The sequence below is a fragment of the Elaeis guineensis genome, chromosome 6 (assembly GCF_000442705.2).
Source record: "Elaeis guineensis isolate ETL-2024a chromosome 6, EG11, whole genome shotgun sequence".
NCBI lineage: Eukaryota > Viridiplantae > Streptophyta > Magnoliopsida > Arecales > Arecaceae > Elaeis > Elaeis guineensis.
In genome coordinates, this window is record NC_025998.2 from 14536655 (window position 1) to 14554241 (window position 17587).

General features: G+C 37.3%; 1 long non-coding RNA gene and 2 pseudogenes across 1 annotated transcript; 1 reads left to right on the forward strand and 2 right to left on the reverse strand.

Moving 5' to 3' along the window:
• Positions 1–2807: 2807 nt before the first annotated feature.
• LOC140858681 (uncharacterized) lies at positions 2808–6226 on the reverse strand. The gene is made up of 3 exons (XR_012142251.1): positions 5745–6226; positions 5443–5620; positions 2808–2966 (listed from the first exon to the last, which is right to left on the reverse strand). It is a non-coding gene; the product is annotated as an uncharacterized lncRNA (long non-coding RNA).
• Positions 3120–4745, reverse strand: LOC140858598 (uncharacterized; annotated as a pseudogene).
• Positions 6227–10414: 4188 nt separating the features above from the next.
• The window catches only part of LOC140858682 (protein ACCELERATED CELL DEATH 6-like), a 76094-nt pseudogene continuing 68921 nt past the window's right edge, over positions 10415–17587 (forward strand).

The window sequence follows — 17587 nt, forward strand, 5'->3', positions numbered from 1 at the left end:
AGAGCGGATAGTACCTCACGTAACGGGCCGAGCCCTTATCCGCAACAATGGCACACCAGGAAGGGATCGAGATTCGCCTCGATTTTCTAGGGCTGAGGTCCGCCTCGGCTGACTGTGAGGCTCCTCGGACTGTACACATCGGAGTCTTTCTTGACTGGGGGGCTCTATTGTGGTTTTAATAATGTGGAGGGCACCAATAGTCCCACATCGGTTGTGAGTCAAGGAAGACTCGTGCTTCTAAGGAGAAAAAATTTTCACATGAGGTACCTTTTAAAGGACAAAATCGTGAGGCCCATAGGACAGAGCGGACAATACCTCACGTGACGGGCTGAGCCCTTGTCCGCAACAATGGCGCGTCAGGTAGGGGTCGAGGTCTGTCTCGATTTTTTAGGGCTGAGGTTTGCCTCGGCTGACTGTGGGGCTCCTCGGACTGCACACATTGGAGTCCCCTTTGACTGGGAGGCTTTGTTGTGGTTCTAATAATGTGGAGGGTACCAATAGTCCCACATCGATTGTGAGTCAAGGACTCGCGCTTATAAGAAAAAATTCTTTCCACATGAGACGTCTTTTAAAGGACAAAATCGTAAGGCCCATAGACTAGAGCGGACAATACCTCACGTGATGGGTCGAGCCCTTGTCCGCAACAATGGCGCATCAGATAGGAGTCGAGGTCTGCCTCAGTTCTTTAGGGCTGAGATCCACCTCGACTGAGTGTGGGGCTTCTCGAATTGTACACATCGGATTTCCTCTTGACTTGGGGACTCTGTTGTGGTTTTAATAATATGGAGGGCACCAATAGTCCCACGTCAATTGTGAGTCAAAGGGGGACTCGTGCTTATAAGAAAGAAAAAATTCTTTCCACGTGAGGCGTCTTTTAAAGGACAAAATTGTGAGGTACATGGACCAAAACGGACAATACCTCACATGGCGGGTCGAGCCCTAGTCCGCAACAATGATGCATCAGGTAGGGGTCAAGGTCCGTCTCGATTCTCTGGGGCTGAGGTCCGCCTCGGCTGATTATGGGGCTCCTCGGATTGTACACATTGAAGTCCCCTTTGATTGGGGGGCTTTGTTGTGGTTCTAATAATGTGGAGGGCACCAATAGTCCCACATCGATTGTGAGTCAAAAGAGACTCGCGCTTATAAGGAAGAAAAAATCTTTTTCATGTGAGGCACCTTTTAAAGAGCAAAACTGTGAGGCCCATGGGCCAGAGCGGACAATACCTCACGTGACGGGCCAAGCCCTTGTCCGCAATAAATATAATAAGATATGTACCTTAGAAGAGTCCATAAATGTGTGTAATGCGGATGTCAACTGATCAATTTGGATCTTCAAGCTAGATATCACAGTGTCATTGTTCTGTTTTATTACCTGCACCTGCACCTGCACCTGCACCCATGCCTCTACTTGCTCCTGCACCGACGCCTCTACTTGCTCCTTGATCTGTGCCTCCATTCGAGCCTTGAGCATAGAAATATCGATATTGCTAGAGCTCTCTCTAGCATCCTGAGTGTATCGGCGTATGTTAGATAACTGAGTGGAGGTGACTCCAACTCCATAACCCCTCACTCGACCATAGCGATCCGGTCCCAGCAGCTCTATCATCACTTGGGCCTCGATATAACTGGCCTCCGTAGATTCTAAGGACTCACCGACACACTCTACAATAGGAGATGAAGCTCTCCTGTGTTCAAAAAAAATATATTAATTTTATAATTAAAAATAAAGTGTAAATCATTGCACTAAATGATTATAAATATATACAAATATATCTCTCGACTCGTCAGTAACAAAATGACTATCTCGATGAATATGAGTCATCTTGTAAAACTCCACCTGACCAAGCTCCCCACTATGCTCATTCATCTACAGAAAACATAAATTTCATAAAATATATGATCCATAAATTTTAATTGACAAATATTTTGTAATAAGATCTATAAAGTTTGTAATATGCTAAATATTTTCAAATAAGCTTATGTATTCTTGTGTACGTCGCGCATAGCTCTTGGACTCTGATGTATAAGGAATAGACTGAGTTGCTCGTGCAATTCTACCAATTGCAGAATATGCCTACAAAATAAAGTAAACAGTTTAATATCTTTTGTGTATATCTAAATTATCTATATTAATAATCAATATAACATAAGATATATGATGAATGCATACAATTACCTATTTCCTCTCAGAGAACCAATAATGGACAAGCTCCCTTCATTAATGAGGATCAATATCAGGAGGATAAATATGAGCAACATCGTCCTTCGCCAAACCCTCTCTCTTGTAGTTCCTCTTTAATGTTGCCTTAAATTCTTTTCATTTTTGATTAAGGGACTTCAACACCGATTCATGGTTATCTGGAGAGAGTACAAATTTACTCTACATTGAAGCAAAGAAGGATATCCAATTATTAAACAACATAATTAATTTGGTACAAACAAATTAACATAAATTATTAAGTCATCTTTTTGCCTCTTCTAATCATAGAATATCAAGCTTATATGCATGAAGCATATCGTTCCATCTAGAATAATTCAAAGGACAAAGCTGACCCTTCTGTACAACAGTATCTAAGAAGCTCGTCAACAATCTAGCCGACTTGTTGACGAGCTGCCCCATCCGATTGCATCGGATGACGACCCTCTCACCCTCAGATAAGTGCCAAATATCTCTAGCCCGTATGGGTCCACGTCTAATCTGTGCTTTTCTGGATGCATTTACAACAAAAACAAAATGAGAATTAATATTAATAATCACCTAACAAAAATTAATACGTAAGTCTAAATAGTCATGAATATATAATACTTCTATTAAAATACCTTGGAATGTATTTCATCCATAACAGGATTCTCCTCAGTAGGAGAATCCGACTGTGACTCAGAAGGATCAGCATCAGACTGCTGTGGGAATGACGAAGGACCGGCCTCAGACTGCTGGGACTGTCTGCATCGAGGCATGATGTCACCTAATATTCACAAATAGAAACAAAAATCAGATAACATAAGTTATGAAATGATAAATATAATATTGATTAAATTGCTAATAAAAAGTAAAATTAATTTAACAGATATGAATATATAATAAATGTACACATCTTAAATCTCTTACCAATTCAAAATTAGTCAATATTTTCTCCTTCAATATCTATCCTAATCAAGCTTGTAGCATTTAGATCATTAGTCGATGTAAAATTATAAAGCATACACTGCATATAAGTCTCATCATCCTCTACCTCTAACCCCTTTCTCATATTATACAAGTCTCGAAATTTTGTTCTTACCACAACAGTCCATTCCTTATCTTTCAAGTCTTGTATAAAAAAAATTTGACGAGCTTGAGATAAAAAAAATAAATGGATCATTCTTTAATAACACCCCAGTATGTATTAGTCTTGAAAAATTTATAAGTGTAAATCCATTCATATCTTCCTTTAAGCCCCCTAGGGAGTTTATATCCACCCAATTACATCGAAACAATACAACTTTAAATTTTTCATAGTAATGCAACTCAAAAATATCTGTAAGTACACCATAATAAGTTTTTCCATCTGCTTCTACCATAATGCCACTGTTTTGGATTTTTCTAAATTTTTCATGTTCTTTCGTATGAAATTTAAACCTATTAATGATGAAACCACTATATCTGTTCACAATATTGTTAGGATCTCAAACAATAGCAATTAATTCATCTGAATAGCTACTCTCTATCATCATTGGTACCTAAAAATCATGATAAAATTGTTAATATATTATTTGATGCTTATAAATGTACTCAAATATTAATCTTTCCTCTTTCATAGATAACTAACCTGTTTAAAAAGCTGTTCAGGGAATAACTCAATCAACTATCATTGCTCAATCCTTGGATTGGGTCGAATGATGTGGTTTGCTCATCTCTGAGCAACCAAAAATTCGCTACAAGAAAAATTAATTCATTAATTAAGAACATTATAGATGATGATAATGAAATAAATCAATATATGACTATACTAACATGTGATACCGTGATATTATGTCATTATGAAGTAACACATAATGATGGGCATGTGCTAGAGATTTTCTGTCAAGAACCACACTTTCAACCTTCCCCAAAACTCTTTCAGTAGTTGAGAACTTATAAATTTTTGAGTTATTGACTATATCATAATTTTTTTACAGTCGATTAAAAATGGTTTCTACATTTTCAAGATATTTTTAACAAAATGTCAAACACTCTTCATTGCAGGAAGGAACAACCAAGGCTTGCACAGATAGAAGAGAAAACTAACTACAACATTTTTGGTTTAGATGAAGGTGTCAATGATATTCAGAGATTTGCAAAGTTTTGGAAAATGGCAAATGAGTATGGTGAATATAAGTCAACTAATCTTTATTTTTGGCAAAGTCGGGCATTTCAACAAATTCTAATTTGAATAACTCTGAAGATTCTACTGTAGGAATGGATTAAGATAGATGCATGTTAGCGCTCTCTTAGTTTTCTGATACTAATATTAGTCAGAAACTGTCAAGGCCAAGGCATTTCAAATTTTCAATCAAATTGAACAGTGCAAGATGTTTCCATACTACCAAAAGTTATGAATGTCTACTTAGTACATGGCATGCGATAACCATTGCCGATGCTAACCAAAACATGTTAGAGGTAAGAATGCCTTAGCTTTCAACTTAGCTCCCTTAAGGTTGAAACACTTAAATGGTCAGTCAATGTAGCACAATTGCCTCACACCTTCAAACACAGGCCGTTTCATTGGGAGCACAGAATTTTAACCACTATCTTTTACAACAATATAAAAGTTTAACATAATAATTTGTTAATGCGGTCCAGGGTGCAAACAGGTCTAATGGGTGGGAGATAAAGTAGTCCCCCCTTGGTATGAGATTCCTACAAGTTCACTTAATTCAACAGATCCAAGGATGCAAATCTTCAATGCATTATGATTGCATCATAGTGTTAAATTAAAGTGTCTACAAATCAAGCTAGTAGATTTTAATATAATAAACCTCTAAATAATATGCTTCAATAAGAAGCTCCGATTAAAACTTCATAAGCTTAAAACCAGGACAAAAAGCATCCCTGCTCAGAGAACAATAGCACATAATCAGTCTTCTAGTTATGGTAAAAAAAACATTGACAAAAAAAGGTAATGGCATAGTAGATTGATTCAGTTATATTGTTTGCTAACACAATCTTCATAAAACTGGTGGTATGAATTAAATCGTATCAGAAAATCAAGAAACATTGGGCACTCCTTGGTTACAAGTGCTTGGGTGGTTGTGCGACTTTGCACAAAATACATGTTGGGAGTCAACAAGAGAGATTTAATGCCTATTCCCTTGAAATTCGTATCTGAGCAGGAGAATTTTTACCAAATGTTCCAGTTATACGTAAGTGCAAAAGTTTGACAAATTGCAATGCATGCATGATGCCCTGAAACAGGGACTCACCAGGAAACCAGATACTCTTGACACTTTGACTCTCTAAAACAATTCCTTTAATCTCAGCAGCTCAGCATCCCTGTATCCCAATCAACCTTGTCATATAAGGTGACTTGTCCAGTTACTGCTATACCCAACGAGGAAACTCCTGCTCAACTTAATTGCTACCATGCACTTGATTAAAATACTTGATTACAATCGGAAGGAGCATTGAAGATGAGGGTCATAGTTAGTGGTTTGAGAATCAGACTGGAAGCAAAGAAAATGATCATTGCAGGTAATGATAAGTAGAGAAGTTTGTATAAGCTCACCAGAGTCCGAATCCAAGTAAATATAGTCTGGGATCTGATCAGGAAGCAGGCTAAGCTCGCCCGACAGAATGCAGTCCGCCTCCTCCGCCAGCGGCGCGACGACGATCGACAACCGATGGTGTAGAACTAGTTACACGCAAAACTCCTTCGAATCAAACCCCAAAGAAAGGAGGAGGAGTGAGGTGGAGGGGCGGAGAGGTCGGAGGAGGAGGAGACTGTCGGCGATGAGGCCAGAGGAGGAGGAGGACAAAGAGAGGAGGAGAAGCGAGGCAGAGGGGCAGAGAGGCCGGAGGAGGAGGAGACCGTCGGTGATGAAGCCGAAGGACGAGGAGGAGGAGGAGGAGGAGGGGGAGAAGAGGGATCTATGAGGGAGTGAGAGTCAGTTTGGCGATGGATCGGGGAGGGGGAGGGGAGGGGTTTAAATCGGTGGAGAGTCGGTATCCGAACGGGGAAGGAGGCACGGAATATGGAAGAGCCTAGAGAGGCGGAGAAGCTCCTGAGAGAGGACTAGGATTTCGAATCGGATAGGGGGTGGAGACGGGGGCTGAAGCTAATAGTAAATTTTAGCGGCGTTTAATGTTCTCCGTCGATGCTTTTAAGCATCGTAAAAATTTCAGGTGCCAACGCGAATAGAAAGCGCCGGCAAATGAAAGCTGTTTTTTAAATTTACCGACGCTTCTTCCTAGCGTCGGCAATATAAAGTCATTAATTTCCTAATCTTTTGTAGTGTTCAAATTTGTTATATAGTCAAATCAGAAATAATTTTAGGATCAAATCACGACTTGCATAGTATTTTCAATAATTTAACTATTAATATGAATACAAATAATTATTATAAACTATTTTTAATTTAGAAATTATTTATTTTAATTAATATATTAGATATAAAATTATATGGTATCAATGTATTATAATAATATAATAGTACTATATTATTGTTAGAATAATATTAATTTGCAATATTATTATTATATAATGATGTATTGTGATTAAATTTTTATATGACATTACAAAGTTTACAGTGACAATTATGTAAAAAAACACTTACATAATTACACAATCCAAAGCTGAACAATCTAAATCTTGACCTTGAGTTTGATATTATCTCTACAATAAAAAGTATCCGTATCATTGCCTTTATATTAAATCTATCTAGCATAAAAGCTTCTAGTTCAAATCAAGAGATCACATAATCATAATAGCATCATGCACTGAGTACTAAGTTAAGATCAACCTGCAGTTTGTTAGTTTATGTTTAGACATAATTGACACCTCCAATGGGATGCAGAGACAAAAAGTGAGCCATCACAATTAAAAAACTAAAGGAAAAAATAAAAAGAATAATTGCATGCCTATGAAACCACAATAAAAGCAAATCCCATCTTTATTAATTTGTCAAATTTCTATGGACCAGTGAATCCAAAAATTTTAGGAACTTAATATTCACTAACCAAGAATCTTAAGAGTTAAAAATATTGAAAATCCAAATCAAAAGATCATATAAGGTCCAAAAGATCATCTTCAATGCATATTGCTATTTAAGTGTCTTAGAAGCATTTATTTGCTTTGATTCCCTCCCTCAAGGTAAACAAATTTCATAATCTAGTAAGCTGGTCAAATTTATGCAACAAAATAAAGGAGGATTGAGAAATCAAAGATATAAGCAACATGAACAGCTCCCTATTAGCTAAATGGGCATGAAAATGTTTGAAACCATGGTCAACTAGTGGATGGAGGGACCTAACAATTCAGCATATCTTTATACCTATTCAATGGAAAGGAAAGAAAAAACTCAACCCTTCTCTAAAATTTAGAAAAATTATAGAAAGAAAATCTTTGAAAAATCAACTCTTCTTGATTATTTTTTGAAGTAAAATTTTGTACATATTTTCATCCACCCAAAAAAATCACTTTTAAGATGTCCATGCACCAAAAAAAAAAAAGGTACCTTGAAATTCATTCAGAAAGAAACATATGCAGCGACAATTCCATGCATGAAAAGAAAAGAAATATAGCCTTCCAAAGTGATGCAAAAAATGAAAAATCAAAAAAATTATGCTTCTTATTTCTTTTGAAAATTTTAAAAAATTAAGAAAATATAGTTTTTGATATATTTTTCTCTGTACATAAAAAATTTTGAACTTGAGTTTAGTGTCATGATGATTGAAAGTAATATGAGACCCCAAAAAACTTGATAACTATTTGTTCCTCCAATTCAAGTGCCAGTCTAGATGATCAAAGTCATTGAGAAGATTAGTATCATGCCTCCATTTTTTAATTTTACTTTTCAAGTTCTTATTATTCTTTATTTCATAAAATTAAAATTTTATTTTCATTATCACCCTATCCATCACGTGTGTATCATTTGTGTGAGATACCTCTATTCTCTCTTTTTGTAGAATTTTGTTAAAGAGCAATCTGAACTAATATATCGGTAGCCTCTAAATGAAGTTTAAACTTTATTCTTATATCACTATTTTTCCTTTCGTGCACCCTCTTCTAAACACCTCATTCTTTGATCTTTCTTTAATAAAGTACATGAAGTTCTTTCCTTCCTCCTCTTATGTCAAAAAGATTTTCTCTCCCTTGCAAGCTAATTCTCTTTGCTTGTGTTTTGTATATTCTTTTCTTGTAACCTCTTCTGATATAAATACTTCTCCATCAATAAATTTGGGTGCCTTTATAGCCTCCCTTCTGATATATTTTTCTCTGCACATAAAAAAATTTGAACTTGAGTTTAGTGTCATGATGATTGAAAGTAATATGAGATCCAAAAAAACTTGGTAACTATTTGTTCTTATAATTCAAGTGCCAGTCTAGACGATTAAAGTCATTGAGAAAGTTAGTATCATGCCTCCATTTTTTAATTTTACGTTCCAAGTTCTTGTTATTCTTTATTTCATAAAATTAAATTTTTGTTTTCATTATCACCCTATCTATCGCATGTGTATCATTTATGTGAGATACCTCTATTCTTTCTTTTTGTAGAATTTTGTTAAAAAGCAATCTGAACTAATATATCAGTAGCCTCTAAATGAAGTTTAAACTTTATTATTATATCACTATTTTTCCTTTCGTGCACCCTCTTCTAAACACCTCATTCTTTGATCTTTCTTTAATAAAGTACAGGAAGTTCTTTCCTTCCTCCTCTTACGTCAAAAAGATTTCCTGTCCCTTGCAGGCTAATTCCCTTTGCTTGTGTTTTGTATATCTTTTTCTTGTAACCTCTTCTAATATAAATACTTCTCCATCAATAAATTTGGGTGCCTTTATAGCCTCCCTTTTGATATGTTTTTCTTTGCACTTAAAAAATTTTGAACTTGAGTTTAGTGTCATGATGATTGAAAGCAATATGAGACCCAAAAAAATTTGGTAACTATTTGTTCCTACAATTCAAGTGCCAGTCTAGACGATCAAAGTCATTGAGAAGGTTAGTATCATGCCTCCATTTTTTAGTTTTACTTTTCAAGTTCTTATTATTCTTTATTTCATAAAATTAAATTTTTATTTTCATTATCACCCTATCCATCGCGTGTGTATCATTTATGTGAGATACCTCTATTTTCTCTTTTTGTAGAATTTTGTTAAAGAGCAATCTGAACTAATATATCGGTAGCCTCTAAATAAAGTTTAAATTTTATTCCTATATCACTATTTTTCTTTTCGTGCACCCTCTTCTAAACATCTTATTCTTTGATCTTTCTTTAATAAAGTACAGGAAGTTCTTTCCTTCCTCCTCTTATGTTAAAAAGATTTCTTCTCCCTTGCAGGATAATTCCTTTTGTTTGTGTTTTGTATATTCTTTTTTGTAACCTCTTCTAATATAAATACTTCTCCATCAATAAATTTGGGTGCCTTTATAGCCTCCCTTCTGATATATTTTTCTCTGCACATAAAAAATTTTGAACTTGAGTTTAGTGTCATGATGATTGAAAGCAATATGAGACCCAAAAAAACTTGGTAACTATTTGTTCTTACAATTCAAGTGCCAGTTTAGACGATCAAAGTCATTGAGAAGGTTAGTATCATGCCTCCATTTTTTAATTTTACTTTTCAAGTTCTTATTATTTTTTATTTCATAAAATTAAATTTTTGTTTTCATTATCACCCTATCCATCGTGTGTGTATCGTTTATGTGAGATACTTCTATTCTCTCTTTTTGTAGAATTTTGTTAAAGAGCAATCTGAACTAATATATCGGTAGCCTCTAAATGAAGTTTAAACTTTATTCTTATATCACTATTTTTTCTTTCGTGCACCCTCTTCTAAACACCTCATTCTTTGATCTTTCTTTAATAGAGTAAAGGAAGTTCTTTCTCCTCTTATGTCAAAAAGATTTTCTCTCTCTTGCAGGCTAATTCTCTTTGCTTGTGTTTTGTATATCCTTTTCTTGTAACCTCTTCTGATATAAATACTTCTCCATCAATAAATTTGGATGCCTTTATAGCCTCCCTTCTAAGAGAGAGAGAGAGAGTAATCCTTGGAGCACACAAAACTATTGAAACAATATTGGCTGAGGAGAGCATGGCGAGAGAGAGAGAGAGAGAGTAGTCCTTGGAGCACACAAAACTATTAGAACAATATTGACTGAGGAGAGCATGACTTGCCATACAATACAGATAGATTTTGATCTTGATTTTACTCAAAGCAAAGTTCAACCTCATCGCACCATGAATCCTAAATTGCTTGAAGCAGCAATATCAGGAGATAAAAGAATTCTAGATGAATTATTGCGACAAGAAAATTTTTTATTTGGAGATCTGGTGTCGGATATTACAATATCAATATCGGAGGATGTTGCAATACAATAAGATACTAGATGCCTTCTTGAAGTAACACCGGAGGGCAACACGGCCCTCCATGTAATTACTAGTCGAGGATATTTGGAGCTTGCCAATGAGCTCTGTCGTAGAGAAAAATCTCTTTTGGTGGCACTAAATAAGAGGCTTGACACTCCGCTGCATTGCGCTGCAAGGGCTGGATATGATAAGATGGTCTTCCTCATCCTCCAATTTGTGAAGAAGTATAGGATCGAATTGACGAGAGTGCTAATAGCAAGGAATAGGAATGGTGCTAATGCTTTGCATGAGGCTGTCAAATATGACCATGAGTGCGTGGCCAAAATACTGATGGAGGAGGATGTTAGATTGGCATCCATGCTGAATAATGCTAATATGTCTCCACTCTATTTGGCCTTCATGATAGGATCCTTCAATGTAGCTAAAGCTTTACTACGGTCCTACTTCTGGGAGAATGATTCTCTAACATCTTATGCAGGCCCTAACAAGAAAATGGCATTTCATGTAGCAATCGTAAATCAAGGTAACCATGTGCTTGACTTATATATTGTTCTCTTTTTTTTTTTTTCCTGAAGAAAAGGTGAGCACGTCACTACCATTTCATTTATGAAATGATCAGAACACAAAAGAAGCAAGAAAGCCATATCACATAATACAGCAAAATAAGTCCTTTTTAAGAGTGTAGGGGCAACCGCTGTCTACGCCCAGCAAAGTACAGATCTATATCACTTAATAGAAAAATTTATGAAACAAATAATAGGAAAGCTCAACCACATAGGTATCTTTTCCCCAACTTTAGAAGATCCAGATAGTGGGAATTAAGCAACTGCTAATCACAATTGTTTGCTGGGAAAAACCTAGGCCTAGTTAAGAGATATTAGCCCAAAATTTAAGTAGCTAGGATGTTGGTGGGATCAGACATGGCCGACGGCTGCCAAGACATCGCCATCGTGTAGATCAACTTGGCCTGGCCACTTCTTTGCTGGTGCTTCTCCTGCCCATTTAGGCTATCAAGGTTCAGTTGGCAACATTCCTTGATGGTCACCAGGTATAACTTCCCTTATAACAAATAGCAAACTTTGATTTTTCTTTTTCTAGTGTTCTTGTGATGATCCTCTGTTGGGACAAATCAACTAACCCCAGACTCCGACTCTATATCGGCCTTATGAACACAATACTCCGACTCTGATTAACAATCAGTTAACAGACCGACAGTCGGCTATCATCATCAAGAATGGACAACTTGCTCAATCTCCGATCGAAGACCATCGACATATCAAATAATCGATTGATGTTCATTCGGATCTCCACGACTACTAACCTACTACTATTACTGATATATAGTCGGCTTATCTTCCTACGATCATATAAGGCCGAAATGTATGGAACCTATACATCTAACCGTTATAAATGATTATCGATTATGTGTCACGGTCATTAGTGGGCATAAACAGCCCACTAACTTCACGATTATGGTCCGATAATTTAGTGCCATAAAAAGCAGAACCATGTGCTCAATGGCTACACTTGAATCATTTATAAAAAGGAGGTAATTGAACAGTATTGGTAAGGTAATTCTGGACTGAGTCTCTGTCATTTCAAATATTCTTATTTACTGTTCACCACTCTCCACTGATTTAAGCATCGGAGGGTCTCTGTCGGATACAATTTCGATCTGTGAGGACTTCATTTTGCAGGTGCTCATCACTGACGACAGACGATAGGAGATTGGCTGCAGCAGATTGACGCACCAGGTAGGAGAAGAATACAATATATCATGTCAAAAATCAGAGCTCAACACTCGACAGGATCGACGAGACAGTTTTTCCATCCGAAAGATGTTCCTCCCCCACCTCCAAGGGCAGAGTCCAGTTCTTCACATCCTGTGATCACCTTAGACGCACAGATTGCTGCATTAATACAGCAAATGAAGGTACTAACGGAGGCGGTCCAAAGTCTCCAGCAGCAACAAACTTAGCAATAGCAGCAGTCACCAATGGAAGAGCCGATGGCTTAGTCAGTGCCATCTAGGCACAGCCGTCGTCCTCTACGACATTCACCCTTCTCATCTTCGAAGCGACGACCGTCTCAACACTCCCACCGAGATGGGCAACCGTATTTTTGGCACTCCCATCATGCCACCCATCATTCGCGGCATTCTCTCCCTCCTTCTCGAGCACATAGTATCAGAAAGGGGAAAAGACTGTGGACGCCTTCTGCTTCTCTATCTTCAAGCTCTTCAGGAGGTTTTACCCCTGGAGTTTTTCAGCAATGGTGGCTTGACGACTACGAACGTAAGTTCAAAGAACTTGACTGCCAGCTTCTCCGACTTCAGGTGAAAGATCGAAAGTCCTCCAACGACTATGACTTTCACACTGCCCAGCCTCTCTCTCAATGCATCCTGGATGAACTACTTCTGTCTCGATTCAAGATATCACAGATGGAGCCATACGACAGCTCCACCGATCCGATCGATCATTTGGAGAGCTATAAGGCTCTCATGATGATTCAGAGGGCAACTGATGCCTTCCTATGCATCGACTTCCTGGCAACTATTCAGAAGGCTGCTTGAGCCTGATATTTTGGACTTCAGCTGCAGAGTATTAACTCCTTCAAATAGCTCGAGCATTCTTTCGTGGCCTACTTCAGCACTAGCTACAAGCTGCTATAGACTTCAGACAGTCTCTTTTCAATTAAACAAGGTGAGACAGAGACGTTGAGAGATTTTAGGGTTCGTTTTAATGCGGCCACAATGGAGATCAGGGCCTCAATGAAGATTTGACCATATTGGCCATGAAGAGGAGTCTGAGAGGATCTAGATTTACTTACTCTCTAGACAAGACTCCTTCAGACCTACGCTGAATTTTTAGAGTGCACGTACAAGTATATTCGTGCAGATGAAGCTGCTTCTGACCGACACCAGATAGAAGAAAAAGATCAGAAGAAGAAACAAAAGAAAAGTAAAGCTTCGACCGAATCAAGTCGGTTAATTATTAATAAACGAGCTTCACCTCGACGACAGAGTCTGAAGCCGAATAATTATAGCAGGTATGACTTCTATACTCCTCTTTTTGCTCTTCATGTTCAGAATTTGATGGAGATCAAAGGAGAGGAGTAGCTACGATGCCCCTCGCCAATGAAAGCACCACCGAAGAGCCGTGACAAGAAAAAATATTGTCGGTTTCATCGTGATCACGGTCACAATATCGAACAGTGTATCTAGCTAGAAACGAGATAAAGGCCATGATTTAATGAGACTACCTCAAAAAAATTCTGACGAGATCGTCCGACTCAACCTCCCACCGACCAACAATCTCAGTCGCAAGCTAAAGAGATACTCAACAATCGACCAACGATGGGAGTAATTAACATGATTGTCGAGTGACAGAAGAACTGGGGGGCAACTTTCAAAGAAGAGTCGGTGAAGAAACGTTGACTCGATAATGTAATTACTTTTTTGAAAGAATATGTTCGAAGAATACAAACTTTTCATGATGATGCTGTCATTGTCTCGACAACGATAGCAAACTATGATGTAAAAAAAATTTTAGTGGATAATGAAAGCTCAACAGATATTTTGTTTTACTTGATTTTCTTCTGAATGCGACTACCGAGTGATTGACTCAAGAGAGTCTCGACGCCATTAGTCAGTTTCACTGGGGATGCAGTTACTATGGAAGAAAAAATTACTCTCCCACTAATTGTCAGAGCTGAACCACAACAGAGTACTGTTCTCTTGATATTCATGATTGTCCGAGTTCTCTCGGCTTATAATGTCATATTCGGACGATCTGATCTTAATGCTCTAAGAGTAGTAGTCTCGAAATATCATTTGTTAGTCTGATTTTTGATAAGAAATAAAGTCGAAGAAATGTGAAGAGATCCATAACTTATCCGACGCTGCTTCCTGATTTTTACACAGAATAATCAACCTGAAGATTCTTTGTTCATTGATAAATTGGATCAAAGAGAAAATAAAAAAAGGGATGAACCAGTCGAGCAACTGGTTTCCATCCCACTAAAAGAAGAGGATCCTGAGAGGATGGTCCAAATTGAATCGTAGTTGTCTGATCCAGAGCAGCAACAACTAATAAATCTACTCAGAGTAAATGCTGACATTTTTGCTTGGTCGGCTACTGACATGTCAGGTATTCCTCCAGAGATAATAACCTACCGGTTAAACATTGATCCAAAGGTTAAGCCGGTGAGATAAAAGAAAAGACCTTTTACTTCTTAAAGACAGAAGGTCATCGACGAAGAAGTCGACAAGTTCCTCGCGACTGGTTTTATTAGAAAAGCTAATTATCCTGATTGACTCATCAATGTAGTAATGGTGAGAAAGATCGATGGGAAGTGAAGGATCTACATCGACTATACGAATCTGAATGAAGTTTATCTGAAGGACAATTTTTCTCTATCGAAAATTGATCAACTAGTTGATGCAACTTCGAAACACCGACTCTTAAGTTTCATGGATGTCTTTGCAGGCTATAATCAGATTCGGATGGCACCTGAAGATGAAGAGTATACAGTCTTTGTAACCAATAAAGGCATCTATTATTATAAAGTAATGCCTTTCGGTTTAAAGAATATCGGAGCTACCTATCAACGGCTAGTCAATAAAATATTTAAGGTACAAATTGTGTGGAATATGAAAGTCTATGTAGATGATATGCTGGTGAAAAGCTCTCAAACTACTGATCATATTCGAAATCTGGAAGAAGCCTTTAGCATACTTTGACGACATCAGATAAAGTTGAATCCGATCAAGTGTGTGTTCGGGGTAATTTCTGAATTTTTTTTTGAATTTCTTGTATCGTAATGAGGAATCGAGATCAATTTTGAGAAAATAAAGGCTATCATCAATATGAAGCATCCAAGTTCTAAAAAAAAGATACAGTAGCTTAATGGAAGGATCATGGTACTTAGTCGATTCATCTTAAGATCGGCAGAAAGATACTTATCTTTTTTCAAAATCTTAAGGCAAGTAAAAGACTTCTCATGATTAGATGAGTGTCGATAGTCCTTTGAAGATCTAAAAAGATATCTGACGTTTCCATCATTGCTTATAAAATCAAAGGTCGGAGAAATTTTGTATCTCTACTTAACGACTTCGATGGAGGTAGTTAGTTCGGTACTTGTCTAGGAGGATAAAAATAAAATTCAACAACCAATCTACAACACTAGCAAAGTACTTCACAATACTGAAATAAGATATTCAAGAGCGAAAGAGATGATCTACGCTCTAATCATATCATCACAGTGACTTCGTCTGTACTTTCAGACACATCCTATTATCGTCTTGATAGATTAGCCGTTGAAGGCAATTTTACATCGACCTGATACTTCAGATCGAATGGCAAAGTTGGCAATAAAGCTCGATGAATTTGATATATAATATCGTCCATGTCTATCGATGAAGGTGCAAGTTTTGGCTAACTTCATCACCGAGTGTACAATATCTGATAATAATCCTGAGGATGAAGCTAACAATAAAATAAAGCAAGCTACAACTTTCGAGCCCGACTTAACGTCAGTGTGGGTGCTATATATTGATAGAGCATCTAATGCATAAGGCAGTGGAGCTGGTCTCATCCTCACTAATTTCGAAGGGGTTGTAACAGAATATGCTCTTCCGTTCAATTTTAAAGCTTCGAATAACCAAGTTGAATATTAAGCACTCTTAGCCGGCTTAAAGATTGTCAATAAATTTGATATTGATAATCTGAAGGTCTTCACTGACTCACAGTTGATTGCTGGGCAGGTTAAGGGCGAGTTTGAAGCCTGAGATCCCATTATGATGAAGTATCTTCAAAAAGTGAAAGATCTTATATCAATCTTAAAATATTTTGAGATCTTTCACATCTTAAGGATAGAAAATACTCAAGCCGATGTACTTTCATGACTCGCAATCACTTCTTTCAACTCGCTGGATTGGACATTTATCGAATGTTTTGAACAGTCAAGTATTGATAAAGTCGAAGAAGTGCTATAAATCAATGATGAACCAAACTGGATGGACTTGATTATTCAGTACCTGACGATGGAACTCTACCAACAGACTCTTCAGAAGCCAAACAACTTAGATGGACGGCCTCGTAATATATTTTGATGAATGGCCAACTATATAAAAGATCGTTTTCTCTTCTCTTATTGGAGTGTTTGGGACTGACAGATGCCGACTATGCACTCAAAAAAGTTCACGAAGAGATTTATAGAAATCACTTGGGGGGCAAGTCTTTAGCTTACAAAGTCTTACGATAAAAATATTATTGGCCCATAATGAAGAAAGATGTAGTTGAACTTGTCCAAAGGTGTGAACCATGTCAGAAATATGTAAATATACAGCATCAACCGACCAGTCAGCTGACATCAGTAATTGCATCATGGCCCTTCACACAATGGAGAATAGACATATTTGATCCTTTCCCTCTGACATCTGATCAGAGAAAGTTTATCGTGATCACCATCGATTACTTCACCAAATGGATGGAAGCAAAACCTCTAGTATAGATCACTGAAAGTAAGATGGAAGATTTTATTCAGAAGTCAATCATATGTAGATTCGATCTACCACATACCATCATCACCGATAATGGTCGATAATTTGGCAATCAAAACTTCAAAGAGTTCTGTACGAAATTTTATATTACACACAAACTCACATCAGTCGGCCATCCACAATCCAACGGTGAAGTAGAAGTGACAAACCGAATAATTCTGCACGAGCTCAAAATCAGACTGAATAAAGCTAAATACCTCTGGGTGGAAGAACTATATCCGATCTTATGGGCATATCGAATAACTCCTTGCATACCAATGGGAGAATCGCCATTCAATCTGGCCTATAAAATAGAAGCGATAATCCTACTTAAGATCGGATTTCCATCAGCAAGGATGAAAAATATAGTGAACCGAGCAATTCAGAATATCGGAGAGCCGATCTAGACTTACTTCTAGAAGTTCGATAGCAAGCTCAAGTTCGAATGACAGTATATCAGTAAAGAGTAACCTGATATTATAATGCAAAAGTTAAGCTGAAAG